At 38.9% G+C, this 23,849-nt stretch overlaps 1 pseudogene; it reads right to left on the bottom strand.

The window, feature by feature from the left end:
* Positions 1-22,817, bottom strand: part of LOC149262820 (uncharacterized) — a 50,270-nt pseudogene extending 27,453 nt beyond the window's left edge.
* Positions 22,818-23,849: the final 1,032 nt, after the last annotated feature.

The following is a 23,849-nucleotide window of genomic DNA, read 5'->3' on the forward strand; positions in this document are numbered from 1 at the left end:
TTTAAGTTTTTAAAAGAGGTGTGGAAAATAACGCTTCATTCGATAGCTTATATGTTGAATTGGGCGATCTTTGTTCAATTTTTTTCGAAGCCTAGAATAAGAACTGTGATGGATCCTTGCAAGTGAAAAATATCTTTAAGCAAGTTTGGTTGGCTTTGTCCAAGTTCATATGTTGGAAAATATGGTTGACTCAGAATGGTTCTATTTTTGCAAAACAAATCCGCTCAACCTCTAAAGGTAGCATTAAGGGATCTATTTATGATGACATAACATATGAAATCAAGAAATGATCATTCCCTTCTTCATCAAAGGCTATATGTAGATGAATTAAAATGGATGGATAATGTGTTTTATTTAGATTATCAGGAAATGGTTACTCTTAATTGCAGATCGACTTCCAAAGCAGTTTGAAAAATAAGGCTTTTCGAACCAAACTTTAAGAAATGGTTGAGTGTTAGAACTTGTGATATTATATGTTTTGACAAAGTTTTGAAAGGGAATCTAGGTGTGGAAATAGTGGGAGGGGCTATTATCTACCTCGATGAAAAAATAGAAGTAACATTTTCTTGGAATTTGGGACATCAAACAAATAATCACGTAGAAGTACATGCCCTCCTTTAGTGTTTAATGATTGTTTAAGAAAGACATGTTTCTAGTATCTTGATCATTGGAGATTCACAAATTACCATCCATATTTTAATAAAGGAGACTGTCCCAAAAGACCTAGCTATAATGGTGATTTCTAAGAAGATTTAGAGGATCCTTAAAAAAATTAATGCTTATGAGTTCCACCATATACTGAGGAAAAATAACTTCTTAGTAGATTCCTCGGCTAAAGGTGATAACTCATTAGCTCGAGGGATACTAAAGTTTAATGATAACAAAATATTAAGGCCCTTACCTTAGATTATGATGCAAAAACTAAAAAAGAGGTGGGAGTTCCAGATGGTGCTCAGAAAGGTGACAAACCATGCAATGGTCTTAATGAACTGTAGTGGGTTCAATGGAAGTGAGAAGTCCAAATCGTGGGTGTCATTGCTATTCAATTATGAATACTATTATTTAGTGATGACACTAGATCTTTCCATAATTCAATTGATGAATGCTCTCACGAGGATACACAACAACTGCAAGTTCATGGGGTGCGTTGGTTTATTCATAATGGAAACGTAATCGTGTAGATTAATGGCAACACAAATAAGGAGGTTTGGCTCAGAATGAACATATTAAGTTCGTGTGAAGGAGTCCAGGTTGATGCGTCATTGACATGATGTATGACAAGTATTAAGGAGGTCTTAGTAATTAGGTTGAAGACATATTATACAAACTCGTTATATTTAAATTCTAGAGGACAAGGTGATGGTGATAAAGGTACAAATTTAAATTTAAAAATTCTTTTGAATGGAAAAGTAAGGATGGCCTTGGCGTTTTATCCTAGGTAATTTCCTGCATTATCTCAACTTTCAATATGGTGATACGGGGTTATGGTTATTTCCTGAAGACTATGTAAGGGTTATCTATGTTGGAGATTATATTGAGTGTGTTATTGTCCATATTTAGTCTAATTTCGATCCTGAGGGAGAGGGGGAGCCCCAAGGAAAATGAGGATTTATTTATTTTATACTGGATAACCCTCGAAATTGGTTTAGTGTGTATTTTGGCTATGAAGGGGGTTTGGATAGACCAATAATTTGAAGAACATGAAACACTTGTCAAGTTATTTAGTTTTTGGGGTGATGTTATGTTTGTGGATTTACAAAATTGGGGCTTTTGTGAGCTAGGGAAAAAGGAATTCCAAGTTCATCCAATCACACAAGTATTCTCATGGAAATTTGAATAGGATATATTGTGTATTTAGTATGCAACCTCCCTTATAACTTCACCTCCCTATATATGGTTGATATGGTTGAAAGAGATTTGTGTTGGGCTTCAAAATTTCTTAATTAGGACCAAATAGAGCAGGGTTGTTGTGCTATGGATTTTGTTAGTCTAAGTGAAAATTGTGAAATCTCATCCTGTAAGACAAAGTATTTGTGTGGGGACAATGAAGGTTATTGATCTTAAGCTTGTTTTTATTTTTGTGATGTCTGCATTATATTCAACAGGGAAAGACAAGCATCATAAAAGTGATTTGAGTTGGTTGAAAATTCAATATAAGGAAAAGTGTGTAGGTACAAGACTGGGTTTGTCACTTAGCTCTCTTCTAAACAACTATTGGGATTGTGAAAGCATTGGGATAGGAAGTATGTATATTCAAAGATGAGGTTAAACAATTAAAGGAGCACATCTCATTTCTTTAAAAGGATATCATGAACTTGCAAATTTGGGTAAATCAAATACTATCCAATGTGACCATATTTGTGGACATGTTAATTCACCTTTGAACAACTATACAGAGAACTAAATATGAAGTTCCAAGCCTTCGTCGACAAGTGAAAGAACAAATTTTATTCAACAACTCCGGTGAACTAGAGAATATTGACTTAAATGCTCCACCTCCCTCATTATGAATTATCATGTTTGGAAAATTTTGCAAATATTTTTAATGTTTCTAATTTGTAAACTATTGTGGATATTCGACTCAATAGTTTGTGACAACATATTTGATAAAATTATACTTAAAAATAAAAAATATACAATCTGGGGGTTTATTTCTATTTAGATTTATGCATATGTAAATTAATGTTTGTTGTGTCTGCATGCAAATTATAATTATGAACAAAATAGAGAAGAATGAAATAAAAACTCAAAAACCATGATGGACAGAACATATAACCTAGAAAAACCTTTCGGGAGAAAATCCAACTGGACAGTGAGTTCACTCTGCTCTCTTTGTCTTAATAGAAAATAGTTGCGAGTAGAAAAAAGTAAGGCCTATGGCATGTGGTGCAAAAACCCTCTCTATTTGCTCTCTCCCCATCTCTCTCAACCACTCTTCTCATCTATGGAACAAAATTCCCTTAGAAACAATGGAACCCCTTTTCCTCCTTGTGGCCCAGTTATAACACAACCTAATAACCTCCTAGTGGTTAGGTTTGAATCCTTCAATTCTTAACTAGAGTTACAAAATTGAATCTTCTAGAGTTTTCTTAATCATGATCACATGTATATCTTATTTTCCATGAGTAATGGGAGTTAACGTGGCATCTTATCGAATTATGGTGGTCAATTTCGACGGGTCAACTTCCGAGAGGCATAACTTTCTCATATAAACTCTGATTGAGGTGATTATTGAGTCATTGGAAAGGTATCAACATGTAACTTATGGAATCTAGGTCTATCTTAAGGTTGAGACTACAAAAAGTGTTCATTTAATTCCTCAAAATGGCTCCTAAAGTTTTTGAATTGAATTTTTCCAAACTAGGGCCATCAATAAAGTGGCCTTATGAGTTGATTCCTTTGTTTTTTATACTCTAAAAGCATAAATATGGATGACAAATAATATAATGATCTAATACATATCACACCTTCCCATTTTGGGAGCCCTTTTTCCCCCAAAAGATTATACTAAATGAGGTGAGGAAATTTTTCCTCCACCTTCTCTCGGGTGTACCATAAGCTTTGCCTAGAAGTTTTCCTTTCAACCCACTCTATCAAAGGTCATGTTGTGCTTATCTCATAGTTTTGGACCATTTTTGTAAAACCATATCCTTTTTCAACTTCACCTAACATATGCTGCCAAATCCTCTACAGAAGGTAGGACTTGTTCCTCTTCTTTATCTAGCATGGAAGGCTCATAAAATTTTATATTCTCCATATTCACCATTATGGAAATGCACATGTATGGGGGTAGCCTGAGTCTATAGGGTTTATCTCGAACTTTTCTAGTATCTCAAAGAGACCATACCATTGAGAATTGATTTTCTTACCAAGAACTTGTAGCCTCTCCTTGTTGAATTGTAACAATACTTTGGCTCCCACCTTGAACAACTTCTTTATTATATGCTAATCATGCCCAACCTTATATTTTTCATTCGACTTTTGTAGTGTCTCATCTACCTATGTATGGATTTTCATGACCTTCTCAACAATTTTTTCAACCCTCAAGGAATCCCCTAAAAGATCCCCCCTCACTCCTTGTTTCCTATATGAAATATCCAAAGGTTAAGGTGACAAATATCCAAAACAAGTTTCAAATGGGGACTTACCAATAGAAGTGTGGACTGCTATGTTATAAGGGTGTTGTATATATACCATATTTTCATCTCAAGTATGTGGATGCTTATAATTGTAACCCCACAAAAGTTGCACCAAAGTCCCGTTCACTACTTCTGCTTGGCAAAATGCATGTGGATGGAATATTGTATACCTCTATATCTATCTTCTCCCATAATGTAGTCCATAATGAACTGAGAAATCTTGTGTCCCTGTCTAAAATGATGTTCATAAGTATACCAAAGTGCAACCAAAATTTTCCAAGGAATAAGTTAGTTGCTTCTTTCCCACTAATTGTATTTTTACATAGCATCATAACCCACATATTGCTGAACCTATCAAATACCATGAATAAGTAGTCATGCCCCTTCCCGATTAGTGGTAAACCTCCATGGAAATTCCATGGAAATGATTTCCCAAGGGCAAGTGGGTACAAGTAAGAGATGATAGAGACTTCGTTTCCTATTACTAGGCTTGTTGGCACAACAATGGATGGATCCTCTTATGAACCTAGGTACATGTCCTTGCATCTTGGGCCAATACACATACCTCTTCAAGTCTGCCATTACCTTCCCTACACTCAAATGCCTTGTAACCTTGGAGGTGCGAGCCTTTGTAATAAGCTACAATCACTCGCCTTTAAGAACACATAACTTCTCTAGCATATAAAGTAACTTGTTGTAGAGATGGTAGTAAATGTTGTTTTCACCATCATGCACATGACTCTGGCTCTGCAACTACTAAAACACCTCCTTGAAGTCCTCATCCTTTGAATATGCCTCTCTGTATGCATCATGGGTGAATAGCCCCATGTGCATCAAAGTTATAAAATATGTGATCTTCAATGTGGGTATCTGTTACACATCATTTTGTCATTGTCCCTGTACTCCCCATTCCGTGATCCCAGAGGACCTCTATAGTGAACCCTACATGCTTCCCCTTCATGAAGAAACTCCCATTATATCCCTCTTCATGAGTAGAAAAATTCCCTTTTGCATCGTTTCCCAAAAATCTTCTGTTTTTCCCAGTTTACAAGACCGGTGCTAATGACCCGTGTCCTCCTAGTGTCGATATGCAGGGATTATAACTATACCTAGCGCCAACCGGAGCGACTGAGCCTTGTTCTAGTCACGCCGATCCTCTTTTGGAAAGTTTTTAAATAAGGAGTTGACGCTTCCAGCTCTAGAATCTTTGTAACGGAAGTCTGGTAAATGGTTGGGACAGATGGAGTCGAGGATGTTAGTTTGGGCTCCTTTCTCTTATTAGGATGGAACTACCTTAAGAGATAAGACCTTCTCCCATGAGAAGAGGGACCATATCCTGTTTAGTCAATTTAGTGTTCCTAAATTGATGTCATTAATTGTCAACCCGGGGCTCGTAAGCTGATGAAGTGAGGGTGTACTATATGTACTTAAGTAACTTTCTTAGAGCTTTTGTCGTTTTTTTTTTGGGGGTGTTGTTTATGGTTAACTTATCTTTGATGGAGTGATGGTTATAAACAGATGAGTGCAAGTGTGTGAAAAGTGAGTTCTAGATGAGTGAAAGTGTGTGTGAGTGAAGGTGATTTCTAATTACTTGCTGAATTTGTAAAGAAAAGAACTTGAAAGAAATGAGTAAATTAAAATGACTTGAAAGTAAATGACCACGTTCTAATGGCATTAGTCTCTATCCATACTGCTGCAAATAAAAGAAACAAGAAAATCACTTCAAGGATTGATGTTAATGATTATCTCCCCCTAACTCCCTGCTTCTACCACTTAGTATTGCGTAAAACACGATTAGGAGGTAGCTGAAAACAAATCCAAGAACTGATAAAAACTCTAATCTACTCTAAATGACAAATTGTAACACTACTAAGCTTTTTCCAACATACTGCTTCCTACATATGTGATTATGTGTAACAAGTGGAAAAAGTATTAGTATCACAAGCCAAGACTACTCAAATACAAGCTGCAATTAATTAGTGTTTTGTTCTCTTGAAATATAAGCCATTCATGATAAAGAAATCATAAATGAATTAGCATCCAACTTGTAAAACTAAGCTAAAACTAATCTAAAAAAACAGAGTCAAAAGGGGTAGCATCATGAACAAGACAACTGCAACTACCATTAGATTTTAAAGCAAACACAACACACTTAATCCCGAGACCTGCAAAGAAGTAAACCTGATCAGTGAAAATAAAGGCTACAGCAACACAGAGAAATCAAGCTGTACATAACTCAAGAAAAGAAATTCTGTTTGTAAAATAAAGAAATTGCAGAAATATGAACATGAAAATACTTTACAAGGCTAATACGAACAGGGGCCCTCCATCCATATTATCCACATAAAACTCAGATGCTCCTAAGACTTCAAAACATCGTTTCCATTACTTTATATGCAAAGATACATAATCCAAAAGTGCTGGAACAACTCTTTATAAAAACAGAGTTTGAAAATGTGCCAAAATTCTCACAAATACATACACTACAGCATCTGAAAAAGGTAACCTTAGCGTACACAGACGCAGGTATATATAGGCACCTGTAAGATGGCCTAATACGTAAACATAAAAACAGAAAATGAACTAACTGTCATGCGTATTAAAGATATAATTAACACGTCATAGGCTTCGTGGTCAAGCTGGAGGTCTTGGTCGATATGGGCAATGAATCTAACATTAGATCATGTCCCCCACGGCTTTCAAAACATGGACAGGTCACCTTTTCCACCGACGTGATCAAACAACTTACGTATCCACGTTGAGCTGTCTTTATTTGACCGAAACTTGACCCCCTTTGACCAGAGGTACAAGTGACGTGGCCGACTGAACTGATGGCACAGGAACCTCGAGCATGTATATTCCAACATGCCCACGTGGCTCATTCTGCAAAATAGCACGTGGATCTTTGAGAACAACAAAATGGCTGCGGGATCAGTAGATGTCTGCGGAATCAGCAGATGGCTGCGGAATCAGCAGAAAGCTGTGGAATACCTGCAAGTATGTCAAAAACTAAACAAAACAATTATCCATTAGCAAAGCTCACTTGATCATGTTTAATGACAACTAATGTAATGATCTGGGTGGAAAATGAGGTAAAAGAGAGAGGAAAGTGATGAAAGCAGTAGGTAATGATAGAGGATGAGGTGTAAAGTAGGGACTCTACATACCCCCACTACGAGGGCATTGCATGTCCTCATGCAAAAATACTGATCAATCAACCTGCTGTGATGCCTCTGCCAAGACATCCAATCTCCTCTTCTTTCTCTGTGTAGACACATTCACCCTTGGCTTCTTTAGTAGGCATCTGAACTGTAGGTTGATCAAGGCTCTGTTGAGCTTGTTGCATCTCTTCCTTAACTTCTTGTTATTTCTTTGCCACAGGCCCAAATGTAACATGGTGTTATCATGAATCATCTTATCCAATTTAGCTTGCTCTTTCAACTTCTCATTTTCTTGCGTGATATGTCGATTTAGAACCTCAATCTCAAAAAGTTCCTGTTTCAAGGAGTGGACTTGTTGTTCTAAAGGCTGAACATTACTAGGGCCAGCGGCTGCTTGCTCCAATGTTTCCAGATAATTATATACTTTTTGCTGCTTCGGGTCTACTTCAGGTGACTTTTTGGGACTTGGTTCATAATCAAATTCAGATCCATGTTCATGCTCAAGTTCATGTTCAAACGGACTTTCCTCACGTGGAGGAGAAGTCTCAATGTGCTCAGCGTGTGGAGGACTTGCAGTACCTTTTTGAGGTGAACTTAAGTCAATGAAGAATGACTGTTTACCCTTTGTGGCCCCTACTTTTCTATTTTGCAATCTGCTGCTCCTTCTTACAGAGGTGGCACTCTGTTTTTCTTTTGGTACCTTCTGCTGTTTTTCTCTTGGTACTTTTTGCTTCTGTTTTGTGAAGTTTGGCCATTCTCTGAGCCAAGGGTTGAGTGTCTTCCTCACTATTATCTTCAGGGATGAGGGAAGTTTCTTGGACTACAGATTTACCCTTATCTTGCTTACGTTTCTTCTTCCCTTCTTTCCTTTTCTGAGCAATTTCTTGAGCAAGTTCTGAGAGGGTTTCAGAGATAATTCCTTGGGCTGCTTGGTTATGATCTTCAGCAAATCCAGGATCAATATCCTGTTCAGAATGCTATATATCAGTTCCCTCATCAAACTGGTCTTGAACTGTTTCCTCTTGGGCAGTTGTTTCAGGCATAGTAGTATCAGGAACAATGGTTTCTGTTTGGGCAGTGGTTTCTTGGTTAACCCCCTCTCCTCTTTTCCTTCTACTTCTTTTTGGCACTTGAGGGGATCCTCCAGAAGTTTCTCCTAATTCTTGAAAATGGTTCCTTATGAGAAACCTCTCCCATGAGTCTCTTTTTGATTTTAATTGTTCCTCTACCAACAATTTCACAAGACCGTGATGACATAAATGTGCTTCAGCATTTCTAGGGTTCTTTTGGACCATTGCACACATTTTCTTAAGACTTGAAAAGATGAAGTAAGGGAGATTAATGTCATCACCTAGAAAATGCATCATAACCTTTGCATGATAGACATATAAGACCCCAAATCTACCTTCACAAGTGAAAAATTTCTGCACTAACAAGAGTAAAGTGGTCCACTCTTCTTTAACATATGAAACCGGAATCCCTTTGGTAAAGATACTTGTGTCCATACCTGGGTTTTTCAAAATTCGTTTCCACTGCTGATCTTGGACTGCCCGGTTCTTGAACCACCTTTCTCCTGTCTGTGGGAGTGAGGTAGCTTGAGCTATGCTGCTTTCATTGACTGTGAATTGTAAGTCTCCTATCTCCACGTGACCATCTTTTTCTTTGAAGGACCTTGCAAAGGCCTTTGTCACCTCCTTATGGTAGCCTTTGAACTTCTGTACACATTGTAGCCAATTTGCCTTTTGTAGAGCCTCTTTGACCTGAGGATAACCTTCCAAAAACTTTGAACCTTCCGGTTCTGCCCTCAAGAGCTTTCCCATTTGCTTTTACGGCTCTGTTCTATTTGAAACACGGCTTCACATAGTCAATTCACGGCTTTGGTTTCAGAACACGACTTCAACAAGGGTTTTACACAGTAAATTCACAACTCTGTTCTGGAACACAGCTTCAACAAGTGTATCACAAAGTGAATTCACGGCTCTGTTTTGGAGCTTGGCTTTAAAATGGCCTTACACAGTGAATTTACGGCCTCGAGGATTATGGGTTCAACTTTGAATATAGCCGTAACAGACCTCTACTGGTGTTTCGAATTAACAGAGAGGGAAAAACAGAGTATGGTGAATGGCAGCGTAGTGAGCACGACATAACAGAGTGTGGTAACAGCGTATATGGAATGAGACATGCAAGTGGAAAATGGGAGTGAAATGATATGAGCGTAAGAGGGTAGAAGGGTTAATGAACAAACAACGGCTATGTCCTTAGATCTCGGCTTCGAAATTACACTTGGCTGCGTGAGTGGAGACGTAGTACATTAGGTTACGTCACCTAAGTACGAGATCTTAATGGAAGAGGCAGCCGAAAGTGAGATTTAAAATCGTGGTAATTAAGGACTGATAGTCGTGGATGATACGTGGATATATGGTCTTATGGCTAGGCAATCATTACACTTAGTGGCAAGAAACATAATTTAGAGAACTTTACATAATGAAATAACTGTTAGCTTAGGATTTGAAACGTACCTCAGATTCCCCGCTTAGTTTTGCCTCTGATAACTTGCCACTTAACCCTTCACTGATTTTTGCATGACTATTATTGATGACTACTGCTGTAGAGAAATTTCAAACAGACTGTGTTTTTTATTTGTGCAGGTACAGAGAGCTGCAGAATCATTAGATGGCTGCAAAATCCTCAGATGGCTGCGGAATCTGCAGTAGTGGCCTCCAACTGCACAAAAGCACTTTAGTTGTAAAAAAAAATGACTTTATTGATGAGATGGAGTGTAGTGGGTGGATGGATGAGTGAAAACAAATGAGGTGGAGTGGAAAATGGATGAAATGGTGGTGATGATGAAATGAAATGAAATAAGGGAAGAAAGGGAATTTTTTCTTTAGAAAACATGAGGTGTCAGGTGACCCTGATTTTCACCTCAAGTTTTCTGTATGAAACTGCCAATCAGAGATTGGTTTTCAGGCTCATACATTTATTCTTTTTTTTCTTTTTTTTTTTTCAAAAACCAAAGCTTTAGGCTGATGGAGGAGAGGAATCCTTCTCCACCAGCCTGATTGCAGAATCTCCTTTGAACAATTTGACAAACTCTTCTTTTGAGAATGGCTTTTGATAGATTTTCAAGCGGTGTCCATTCACAATAAGAGGAGTATGGAATTCATCGATAGTTTTTACTCGAACTGCTCCATTGTTAAAGACTTCATCAATCTCATATGGCCCAAGCCAATGAGTTTGAAACTTTCCTTTGAAGTCTTTGAATTTTGAATCAAACAATAGAGCCCAATCTCCTTTCTGAAACTTCCTTTCTTTGATATGACGATCATGCCATTTAGATCTTTGGTGCTGAACTAGATCGGTCCTTAGAATTGCATCTTGTCTCATTTCATCTAGTTCATTTAGCTGGTCCATTCTGTGTCTTTGAGCTTCTGAGAGGCTTATTCCCAATTAGACTGCCATCTTGAAGGTCTTGATTTGGAACTCAATAGGAAGCAGGACTTCCTTTCCATAAACAAGTTCATAGGGGGAATGTCCTGTTGTGTTCTTCCATGTGGTCCTATAGGCCCATAAGGCTTCAGGGAGCCTTTCCGCCCAATCTCTACTATGAAGATGAACAGTCTTGGTGACAATGCCTTCAAGAACTTTATTGGTGGATTCCACTTGACCATTAGATTGCGGATGGTAGGGAGTAGATGTTCTGTGCTTGATCTTATATTCCTCCATCAGCTTTTCCATCAAATTAGATGTAAACTGGCTGCCTTGATCTGTCACAATTTCCCTTGGGACACCAAAACGAGTGAAGATATCCTCAAAAAGAAATTGAACAACTGAATTTTCAGTGGCAGAAGGCAATGCTTTTGCTTCTACCCACTTAGTAACATAATCAGTACAAACCAGTATATATTTCTTTTGCTTTGATGGTGGATTAATTGGTCCAACGAAATCTAGAGCCCATTTCTCAAAGGGTTCGATGCATACCTGAGGCTGTAGAGGCATTTCATTTGAAGGAGTTGGTTTCCCAACTCTTTGGCAGCTGTCACACCTTTTAACATACTGCTTTGCATCTTTAAAGAGAGAAGGCCAATAATATCCTAGAGAAAGGATTTTATAGGCTGTCCTCTTGTCCGCAAAGTGCCCGCCGCATGGTTCATCATGACATGCCTTAAGGATGTCAGGCATTTCATCTTCCCGCACACATCTTCTGATTATACAATCTGGCCCTGTTTTGAACAATTCATTAGAAATCGAAGCATAATGTGAACTCTCCCGAATGATTTTCTTTTTCTCATTAGGAAATAAGTGTAGAGGAAGTTTCCTTGTAACAAGATAATTAGCCATATCTGCATACCAAGGTGTCTTGGTAGTCACTGCAAACAAGTATTCATCTGGGAACTTATCTTCTACTGGAGAATCCTCATTAGTGTTTTGGATTCTAGACAAGAAATCAGCTACTGTGTTTTTCTTTCCAGGTCTATCTAACACAGTAATGTTGAATTCTTGCAAGAGTAAAAGCCATCTTGTAACTCTACCATTAGTGACAGGTTTGTTCATTAAATATCTTATGGCAGAGTGATCAGTATGGACAAAGGTTTCATAGCCGGTTATGTAATGTCTAAACTTGTTGATTGCATGTACCACAACTAAGAACTCTTTTTCTGTAACAGTATAATTTAACTCAGTAGGAGTCAAATTCTTACTTGTGTAATAAATGGCATAAGGGATCAAATCCTTTTGTCCCAAAACAGCTCCTAGAGCTGTATCTGAAGCATCAGTAGAGATGTGGAAAGGGAGTTTCCAATTTGGCCCCCTTAAGATGGGTGCTTCAGATATTCTAGACTTTAAAGCTTCAAAGGCAGATTGACATTCAGGATCCCACTTAAACTCACAGTCCTTGGTAAGCAATTTGAAAAGAGGGGATGCTATCCTAGTGAAGTTTTCAATAAATCTTCTGTAATACCCAGTAAACCCAAGAAAACTTCTAACATCCTTTTGGCAATTTGGAACAGGTAACTTAGAGATGACTTCAACTTTGGATTTATCAACCTTGATCCCATCTCCTGAAATATGATGTCCTAAAACAATCCCTTCAGTAAACATCATAAAACAATTTTCATGACTTAAAGAAAGATTTGTTTCCTTACATCTTACCAGTACTTTTTCCAAATTTTCCAAAGCTTCTTCAAATGTATTACCATAAACTGTGAAATCGTCCATGTATACCTTTACACAATCATGAATCGGATCTGAAAAGATTCCTAATACAGCCCTTTGAAATGTAGCAGGTGCATTGCACAATCCAAAAGGGAGTACTCGGTAGGCAAAAGTTCCCCAAGGACAAGTAAATGTGGTTTTGTCTTGATCTTCAGGTGCTACCTGAATTTGATTGTACCCACTAAAACCATCCAAGAATGAGAAATACTTTTTACCTGCTAAAGTGTCTAGTACCTGATCAATAAAAGGTAAAGGAAAATGATCCTTTAAGGTTGCCTTGTTCAATTCTCGATAATCAATGCAAACTCTCCATTTACCATTCTTTTTGGCACTATAACCAAGGGAGAAACCCATTGGCTATCTGAGATGGGGTAAATGAAGTTTACCTTGAGCAATTTCTGCAGTTCTTCTTTCACAATTTCCCTAAGATTTGGATTCATCCTTCTTTGTGGTTGCCTAATAGGTCTGCTATTCTCTTCAATGTAGATGTGATGAATACAAGTCTTAGGATCGATTTCTTTCATGTCAGTGTATTCCCATGCAAAGGCAGTGGAATGTTTTTGCAACAGTTTAGTTAATTCTTCTCGTTGTGGTCTTCCCAAGTTTTTGTTAATGTTTAATGTTTTTCCTGGGAGGATTTCAACTGTAGAACTACCAAACTCTTCCATTGAGAAGAGAGACATTTGTCTAGAGGAGAGATATTCAATGTCTGCATCTATCTGAAAATGTTCAGAGTCATATTCTGAAGATACTTCAAAATTTTCTAATGTATTGAGAATTTGACTATCCTCACTGATCTCAGAGATGGTGAGAACTGGTTGTATAGTATCTTCATCCTCTACCCATTCATCTTCTCCTATTTCTGTTATGGCTTTTGCTGGGGGATACAAGTTGAATTTGTTGGTGGAATTACCATCTGATATATACATGTCTCCAGACCTACAGCTTATGAAAGCATCAGCTGTGGCCAGCCAGGGTCTTCCTAAAATAAGAGGATGTCCTCCTAGATTGTTCTTGGGAGTTAAAATCATAAAATCAACAGGATATTCCCAAGAATCTAGAGAGACTGGAATGTCTTCCAATACACCGTCAGGTTTAATGATTGACCTATCTGCAAGCTGCAGTAGAGTGGGTGTAAAGAGAAGGTTAGGAAGCTTTAACTGATCCATGGTCTGTCTACTCATGATGTTGATCGCGGCCCCTAAGTCAATAAGAGTATTTGGGATTTCAACCCCATTAATATGAGTTTTGACAATAGGGCTACCGGGATCTACATACTTTTGCATGGTATTCTTACCCATCATTATGTCTGCAATTTTTCTAACTAGATGTATCCTTTTTGTATCTTTGGTTCTTTTTACTGTTTTCTTCAAACTCAACTCCTTTATTGTCTTCGCTAGAATGGGAATTTCCTTAATGGCCTGTAACAAGGGAATCTTGATACATACATTTTTCAATTCATCTAGGAAGTTATACTCAGGAACCCATATCTGCTTTTCTACCTCTTTATCAATTTGCAATCTTTCAGGAAAGGGAGGTGTAGCTGTAGGTGTAGGTTGCTCAACTAAGGGAGTTGTAGAGATTGATTCTTTTTCTTTTTCTTTTTGGATATTTTGGGTTTGAAGTGATACTTCAGAACCTTTATTGACTTTGAGAGATTCTTCCTCAGAAATGCTTGGTTGTTGAACACTTGTGGAAGGTTGATCTAGGATTCTACCTGATCTAAGTTGTACTTCATTAAGAGGAACAACCATGTAGGTAGGGAATGGTTGACCTTCCATCATATAAGCATTTTGAGGGTTCCTATTATTTGGATTCGGTAATGGCTGAGAGGGAAGTTGGTTAGATTTCTGCTGGGATTGAAGTGCTACTTGAGAATTTTGATTTTGTGGAGGAGTTTGCTGTTGTTGAGGGTATGGCAATGATAGTTGTTGACCTTGGTTTGGAAGTTGTGGAGCTTGCTGATTCTGAAATGATGGAGGATATTGATAGAATTGTGCAAATCTCCCATAAGGATTTTGCATGCTTTGCATCCATGCTTGGAAAGCATTTTGAGGTTGAGGCCAAGGTTGTTGCCAAGGATTCCAACTTGGTTGGGATTGAGAATTCACAGAGTTGTTAAACCCTTGATTCTGTTGTCCTTGCCAAGGTCTCCTTGCAATAAAACAGAGAGATTCGAGTGTATCTGGATCCTCTTGAAAGACTGCTTTGAGGCCAGGGATGGAAGGACAATCCTTGGTCTCATGAGTTTCTGAGCAAATTACACATGTTTCTACAACGTGTGCATCTAAGGGACATTCCCTTAAAGCATGTTTCTTTCTACATTTCGGGCAAAATATAGCCAAAGCTTCGGCTTCTGCTTTTTGTTTATTGTGAATCTTTAGGGTATCAAGTTGTTCACTAAGACTCCCTAAGATGTCAGTTTTAAACTCATCAAGCATACTGCCGATTTCAGCCCTACTCACTGATCCTGTTGCAGATATTTTTGCCCTAAGGAGAGAAGGATCTCTAGGCCCTTTTTGAGTTTTTGATTTGCCCCTTGAGAGATGGATACAAAGTTCGGCTATGTCATTGAGAGAAAGTTGAGAAATATCCCCTTTCCCCATCATGTTTAAGATGTCTATCCATTCATCCCTGATGGCTTTTAATAAGAGGGCTTTTAAGGTCTCTTCATCCAAGGTGTTCATTTTTGCTCTTTTCAAGTTATATTGAAACCTTTCAAGTAAATCTTCTAGACTTTCATCCTCTTTTTGTATCATTTTAAAAACCTCGTCCTTGTGATTAGTAGGCATGCAATAGTCTAAATACCTATCCAAAAATGTCTGTTTCATCTCATCCCAAGTCCTAATGGATTGAGTGAGTAACCCCATAAACCATTTCAAGGCTTGATCCTTCAGTGTTGAAGGGAACAACTTGAGTTTCTGAGAGTCATCCAGGTAGTCATAAGTTCGACACACCATTTCAAACTCAAATAAGAATGTTTCAGGGTCCTCAGTCCTTAATCCATGGAAGTTAGGGAGGACAGATGGTGATATGTTTTTCATAGTAGCTCGGGAATCCTCATTAACAATGGGAAACCCAAATGAATTATCCCCATTTCTATTTCCTCCTCCTATGGGACCTCTACCTCCGTTATGGTTATTGTTGTTTCCTCCTCCTCCTCTACCCCTACCTCTACCTCCTCCTTCTTCCTCTGCCATGATGATTCTCCTAGGGATTTCAAAATCTTCTGGTTCCTCTACAAAAGGTGAATGAGAAGGGATTTCTCCTTCTTCTTCAGATGATTCCAATTCCTCAATTACAATTGGTCTTCCTGTAGGAGAAAGAGAAGAGTCTTCTCCTGGTTCAAACTCAATAGAAGGTGTAGGAGAGTCAACTCTTGGCTCTTGAATTTCAGGAATTCTAGGACTAGGAGTTTCGGTTGGAGATAAGGGGGGTGTCTCTTGTCTATCCCTTGAAGCAGATGGACTTGTAAAAATTGAACTTCGAGCTCTAGCTAAAAACCGTCCTCTAGAATCTCTAGCTCTATGCATGTCATTTTTTATTTTTTCTTCAAGTCAAGTTAATAGTTCTTTTTCTGATCTTCCAGTTCACTCTAGGTGCAAGAAGAGAGCATACTCAAGAGACTACTAAATCAATAACTTTCTCCTTTCTGATCCTCCAGATCACTTTAAAGTGCAAGAGGAGAGCATACTTGGATAGATTATTAACTTCTTTCCTTGAAATTTTTTTTTATGTTTTTTTTTTCTCTAAGTATGGCTACTTAATTTCACTTCCCCGGCAACGACGCCAAAATGTTTAGTCAATTTAGTGTTCCTAAATTGATGTCATTAATTGTCAACCTGGGGCTCGTAAGCTGATGAAGTGAGGGTGTACTATATGTACTTAAGTAACTTTCTTAGAGCTTTTGTCGTTTTTTTTTTGGGGGTGTTGTTTATGGTTAACTTATCTTTGATGGAGTGATGGTTATAAACAGATGAGTGCAAGTGTGTGAAAAGTGAGTTCTAGATGAGTGAAAGTGTGTGTGAGTGAAGGTGATTTCTAATTACTTGCTGAATTTGTAAAGAAAAGAACTTGAAAGAAATTAGTAAATTAAAATGACTTGAAAGTAAATGACCACGTTCTAATGGCATTAGTCTCTATCCATACTGCTGCAAATAAAAGAAACAAGAAAATCACTTCAAGGATTGATGTTAATGATTATCTCCCCCTAACTCCCTGCTTCTACCACTTAGTACTGCGTAAAACACGATTAGGAGGTAGCTGAAAACAAATCCAAGAACTGATAAAAACTCTAATCTACTCTAAATGACAAATTGTAACACTACTAAGCTTTTTCCAACATACTGCTTCCTACATATGTGATTATGTGTAACAAGTGGAAAAAGTATTAGTATCACAAGCCAAGACTACTCAAATACAAGCTGCAATTAATTAGTGTTTTGTTCTCTTGAAATATAAGCCATTCATGATAAAGAGAGCATAAATGAATTAGCATCCAACTTGTAAAACTAAGCTAAAACTAATCTAAAAAAGCAGAGTCAAAAGGGGCAGCATCATGAACAAGACAACTGCAACTACCATTAGATTTTAAAGCAAACACAACACACTTAATCCCGGGACCTGCAAAGAAGTAAACCTGATCAGTGAAAATAAAGGCTGCAGCAACAAAGAGAAATCAAGTTGTACATAACTCAAGAAAAGAAATTATGTTTGTAAAATAAAGAAATTGCAGAAATATGAACATGAAAATACTTTACAAGGCTAATACGAACAGGGGCCCTCCATCCATATTATCCACAGAAAACTCAGATGCTCTTAAGACTTCAAAATGACGTTTCCATTACTTTATATGCAAAGATACATAATCCAAAAGTGCTGGAACAGCTCTTTATAAAAACAGAGTTTGAAAACGTGCCAAAATTCTCACAAATACATACACTACAGCATCTGAAAAAGGTAACCTTAGCGTACGCAGACGCAGGTATATATAGGCACCTGTAAGATGGCCTAATACGTAAACATAAAAACAGAAAATGAACTAACTGTCATGCGTATTAAAGATATAATTAACACGTCATAGGCTTCGTGGTCAAGCTGGAGGTCTTGGTCGATATGGGCAATGAATCTAACATTAGATCATGTCCCCCACGACTTTCAAAACATGGACAGGTCACCTTTTCCACCGACGTGATCAAACAGCTTACGTATCCACGTTGAGCTATCTTTATTTGACCGAAACTTGACCCCCTTTGACCGAAGGTACAAGTGACGTGGCCGGCTGAACTGATGGCACAGGAACCTCGAGCATGTATATTCCAACATGCCCACGTGGCTCATTCTGCAAAATAGCACGTGGATCTTTGAGAACAAAAAAATGGCTGCGGGATCAGTAGATGGCTGCGGAATCAGCAGATGGCTGCGGGATCAGTAGATGGCTGCGGAATCAGCAGATGGCTGCGGAATCAGCAGAAAGCTGCGAAATACCTGCAAGTATGTCAAAAACTAAACAAAACAATTATCCATTAGCAAAGCTCACTTGATCATGTTTAATGACAACTAATGTAATGATCTGGGTGGAAAATGAGGTAAAAGAGAGAGGAAAGTGATGAAAGCAGTAGGTAATGATAGAGGATGAGGTGTAAAGTAGGGACTCTACATATCCCATCCATTCATGCTATATAAACCTTCCTTTTTCCCAAGCACAAGCTAGTGTTGGTGTGCTAGTGCTAATTAAGTTTGGAGTAATCAGTAAGTTATTCATAGTTGTAGCTCTCTAGTTGTGTGTGAGGGAGAAGTATGAATTTGGTTTAGTGTGAAGACTAAAGGGAACAGCCCTAAAATGACCATTATTGAGGCCATCATGGAATGCTAACAGAAGTGTGCGGGAACCCGGATTTGTCGGAGGAGAACAACAACGTCAAGACAACGATTGTAATCTCTTCTTGATTTAATATATATGCAACTATCGATTGATTTCCTACATAATATGTCATCTCACATGTTTATGGCTTAATCTTTCTGGACCTGTTAAGTAGGTTGAATACAATTTGTCTATTATCATGGTTGTTGTTTACTTGTTTTAGGTGTTTGAAGAAGGAAACGAGAGATAGCTGGAGCGAGCAAGCAAGGTCGTCATCAAACAATATAAGCGTACTAAGAGGTAGGCCCTCTTAATTGGTTATAACCTAAGGAAATATTTCATATAATGTCTTGTTTGTGGCTAGACATGCTATTGGGCTAGAGGAATTGTTTGTGTCCGAACTTCGAATTTTACTTCACCACAAATTGGCGACTTCACTGGGGACACCAATCCTTTTGTTTGCTTGTTTGGAATTTCATGGTTTTGTGTGAACTTTTCTAGTTTCACCATTTCCCTTTAGTTCTGTCTGCTTTTCTTTGTTTATTGCTCTAGGTTTGAAATTCACAGTAGCAAGTCTGGTCCCAACTTTTGATTTTTGATTTTTGATTTTTTTTCTTTGCATCCTCGCTTAGCATGCTTATTTCGCTGACAGTCACACCGATTAGCGTGATATGCTCAGAAACATTCTCGTCGACCCCTTCTGGAGCTTGTTGTTAGTTAGGCAGTCATGCCGATGCTTGTAAGTGAAGATTAGGGTTCATCCCAAATCTTGGCCGGTGTGTCTTGCTCTCTTGATTTCTGCCTTGTAAGTTGTTTAGACTGTCTTCTCCCTGACTGGAAAGGTTCTTTTCACTTGGTTTATTTGCTTGTTGACTTGCCTTATTTTCACTTGATTTCTTGGGTCCTTGGATGGTTTTTGGCCCTAGGGCATCTAGGTTGTCATCCATTCAATTGATTGTGAATTCAGTGAGTCAAGCTGTTGGTGCGTCTATTCCTTGCATTTCATTTATAGTTCTCTCATCGCTTTGGGTCTCCATTACACAAGTTTGAAAAGCTCCGTTTGCCTGTCTAAGCGTCTCTTTTCTGGCACAGATCACATTGCTTGTCTTGTTTTTGGTAAAATCATTGCATCATTAGTTTGAAGGAAATTCTCTTTGTTTTTCATTTGCTTGAGAATCGATTGTCTCGAAACTTTTTCATTGAAGTGTTTTATGAGAAATTCATTTCATGAAAAGTACAAAATTCTAGTTTGTTGCATCAAAATGTTACGCTAATTAGCATCATTGAAGACTAGGATTTCATTTACATTTGAAAAGAAAAAAAATTCTCTTTACTTCTGAAAGGACTGTTTGTAGTGTACTTACTAGGAAACTAGGAATTGAAATGATTTTTTCATTAGTTTATTTTTTTCAAAAAGTGAAGTAGTGAAAAATAATTTTTCTTTCGGTTTCTTGATTGTTTGCATTTGATTGTGTTTTCTATGCTTTGTACTGTAGACAATTCATCAAATTGAAAGGGTCTTGTCTCATTTAGCTGCATTTAAGACTTTCTAAGTCACATCGCTAAGGCCTGAAAACTGAGACATAATTCAAGATAAACTTTAAAATGAACTCAATTAACCTAAGGCACATTTGAAACCTAATGATCATATCTATAAGGTCTAGGCTAGAGACGTGTTCCAACGTCTTTAAACCTAGCAGCTGTCATTAGCTTCGACACTAGAAAACGCTAGTACGGACTTGTGCTCCCCGTACTGTCAAGTATATAAAGGGAGACCCCTCTAGGCTGCAATCCTTTATCCATAGGAAGCCGAGTCTTCCGCCTTGAAAATGTGATACACCGAACACAACATTCGGGGAGATTTCCTGCCCATACTTCTCAGTTCGCTGGGAGGTATTCTGTAGTTCACAATTTCCTGGTAATCCTTTTTACCTAGATCATCCGGAGTAGTCATTTGATCTTTTTGACTCATTAAACTTAAAATATCATTCGAGTGCTTGTCCTTTCGAGCTCGTTTCCAATCGAAAGTGATAGAGTCATCTTTGCTTCTTTCTTGACTCTTAAAACATGAAAGAGCACTAGTTTATTTATGCGTCTTAAAAAATTGTTGCCCATGATCTTATAACATCCTGTTAGTCTTTTCTAGACCAAATCGTGAGTTTTCCTTAAAGTACATTTTAAAGCCTTGAAATTTATCTCTCTTTTCTTGTTAACTAAGACAAGGTCATCATGGCTGAACCATTTGGTTCACCTAGTTCCTCTTCCTCTCCTCCATCTGAAAGATTGTCTGAGGAGCCTTTTCCTGAATTACTAGAGTCACTTAAGGACCAAGGTGTTGAACTCAGAATCATTTTGAGCATTCAACCTTTGTCATCTCATCCTCCACCTACTTCAGATACTAGGTCACCTATTGATATTGGCTTGGAATCTCTGGACAATCCCATCCAGACTCCTGAGAGTTCACCGACTACTGACAGTCAGCTTGGACTGGTTATATATCCTCTGAATCCTTTGTTCGACCCTATTGTGATATCATCACAATGTCCATACAATTTGTACGATCAGCCAGGTGTTCCTTTGGAATTATCCCCTCGTACATCTTCGATCGTTTGTCATCATTTGTTCCCAGCTATGGAACCCGAAGGCGAAGCTCCAGTTACCTCTCCGGATCAATTAGAAGTTTCTACTCCACACACTGTCGAAGAGGAAGAACATCAATTTCCTCTTGAAGGTTTCCCCTACACAGGAAGCATTCCCATCAGTGTGTATCGGGATTTGGCACCTAATTATGTGACTTTAGCACAGTTGGTCTCAGGTACACCTAGTGCCTCATCACTTTATCACAACCTTGTTTGGGCATCTGGCACCATGCCTACTACAGGTCCGTTCATTCAAAACCCAACCTCCCAACAAGCGATGCTTTTTGCCGTTACCTCAGTCCCGGTGCAACCCACTGTTCTGAACCCTCTTGTCTTGACCGTCCAAGTCACCCATCTAGTTCAACCGATGGTCTCAAGGCATGTTGTTGTCAGTTCTTCGACCCCTCCAGTAAGTGGCCCAGCGGTGCCACCAACTGGGGGGTAGAATTTGAGTATTTCCATGATGTTAGGCATAACCAACGTGAGTAGCTCACAGACTCACATGGTTGGGATGAACCAACCTTCTTCTGATGTTATCCAAAACCTTGCTGGTCCTGCTGGATCGAGAAATGTCTAGTACCAATAGGTCCAAAATCCCGTTGGTTCGCCTGGGTCAAGTAATTTCCAGTATCAACAGCCTTATGAGGGTCAGGTTTAGTACCAAGCTCCTTATCTTCCATATGGTTCTCAAGGAATGGTCAATATGCCTTACGTCCTTTAGCCTAAACAATATGTTCAACCTAGTCCATCCACTTTTTCGGGTGGCTATGGCCAGATATAGTTCGAAAATTTTCCACAAACTATTAAAGTACCTCTGTTGCAGTAAGGACAACCTCTAAAACAACAAGGGAAACCTTTGTTGCAGCAAGGGCCGTTCGCGCAGTAGCAGGGACAGATGATGCCACAGCAAGGGAAACTGCAACAACCGCAAGGGAAGCCCTCGCAATAGTTTCAACAAACCATGTAGTATGCTCCACAAACTTCCCAGCCTATGTCTTCGCAAGGCCAACCTTTGCAGCCGGAGGGACATCCTTTACAACCACAAGGTCAATCCTTACAACAGCAGAGCCAAGCTGGGCAACAAAAACCCTTATATACATATCAACAGGGTCAACCCTTATAGGGACAAGGTCAGGGTCAAATCCTGCAGCAGCAGGTCCAAAATCCCTATGTCCAAGGACAACAAGTGCATAATCCTTATGTCCAAGGATAGAAGGTCCAAAATCCTCTTGTTCAGGGGCAACAGGTTCAAAACCCATATGTTCAAGGACAACAGGTGCAATATCCATATGTCCAAGGTGAATAGGCTCAACAACCCTTCAACTTGTATGTTGCTTATCAACAACCTATGGCAAGACAATTCCAAGGCGTTCAAGGTCAAAATCCTCCCTATGGCCAAGGTAACCTACAGTGGGGGCCAAATCAAATGCCATATGGCCAAAACCCTCCACTATGAGGACAAAATCCTTATCAGCAGGGATGAGATCCTCTGGTTGGACCCGCCTATCAACCTCCAATGCCTTTCAATACTCAATTTTCGTTCTTGGCTACAGTAGAGTTGCCAGATGTGTCTCAACTCATGAATGATCCAATTCTTCATTCACCATACTGGCCTCCGGTTCGTCCAAGCCCCGGAGCGATTATCCCAAGTTCGATGGGAAAGCAAAAGAAGATCCTAAAGCCCATGTGATGACATATTACCTCATCTCCGTATTTTCCAACAAACTCTTATAGGTGTTGCAGCCAACTGGTACATCGAGATCCCTCAAAGTACTTACCACGACTTCAACTCTTTAGCCATGGCTTTCCTCACGCATTTCCAGTTGTTGGTTCGCTATGAAACTGGAACCTATTTTCTTACATTGCTCAAGCAAGATACTATGATGCACATCTTCGATCACATCCATGAATGGAGATGTAGATGTCACCTGATCAAATTTGAGATTGTTGATCAGTTGCTAACAGAATGGTTTACCAAGTCATTCGTCGCTCCAATTTCTCACGATATAGCTATGGGTGGATGCGTTACCAAAGAACAAGCCATTGCTCGTGCCCAATACTTAGACCTTGTTTATTCTCAGTCTGGCACTTTTTATGGGTTATTGCCCGATGCTTCGCGGCCATCATCCAATCCAACGACATCGAAGTCACAGGCTACACCTCATGTTGATGGAGTAATTGGTTCAGTGTCCTAGACCCTTGCAAAACCTTCTACCAAACAGAAATCGGTCTTGAACACTGCTTCCAATAGTTCCTCCCAGAATCCACCTGACCCTAGTAAAACCTCAAAGGTCCACACTGTCTAGTCTACCACAATGGAAAAACCCTCAAAAAGTAAGAAGAAAGGCAAAGGTAAGGGTAAATCCGATGCCCCAAAACAGGGTCCTCCTAAGTCATCTGTTGGTGATTCTTCATAACGGAAGCCTAAGTAGTTATGCCTCATTTGTGAGGAGGATCACTACTCTAAGGATTGTCCTCGATGGTCCGAAGTTAGTCGTTTTCTCAAAGGGACCTCAACTGTCCTGAAAGAGCTATTTCACTCTTAGTAGACTCAAATGGTAGATAAGCCTCAATCATCTCCTTCCTCAGGATCTCAAGTGTTCATGATGAGTACACCTATTAATGTGGCTACTCGATCAAAAGATTATCAAACTCTTGCTTCGACAACCGGGAAAGAGAAAGAGGCCACCCCTTCTTCTTCGGCCCCGAGTTCTGGCCCTCTTCATATCGAGCACCCTAACCCTGATTCTGCCAGTCGGCCACCTTCTCGAGGTGTACTAAGAAAGTCCTCGTACAATCCCAACTCTCAAGCCACTCAACACTATAATATTGT

The sequence above is a fragment of the Pinus tabuliformis genome, chromosome 6 (genome assembly GCF_031772625.1).
Source record: "Pinus tabuliformis cultivar Carrire ecotype Pingquan chromosome 6, CPIR1, whole genome shotgun sequence".
NCBI lineage: Eukaryota > Viridiplantae > Streptophyta > Pinopsida > Pinales > Pinaceae > Pinus > Pinus tabuliformis.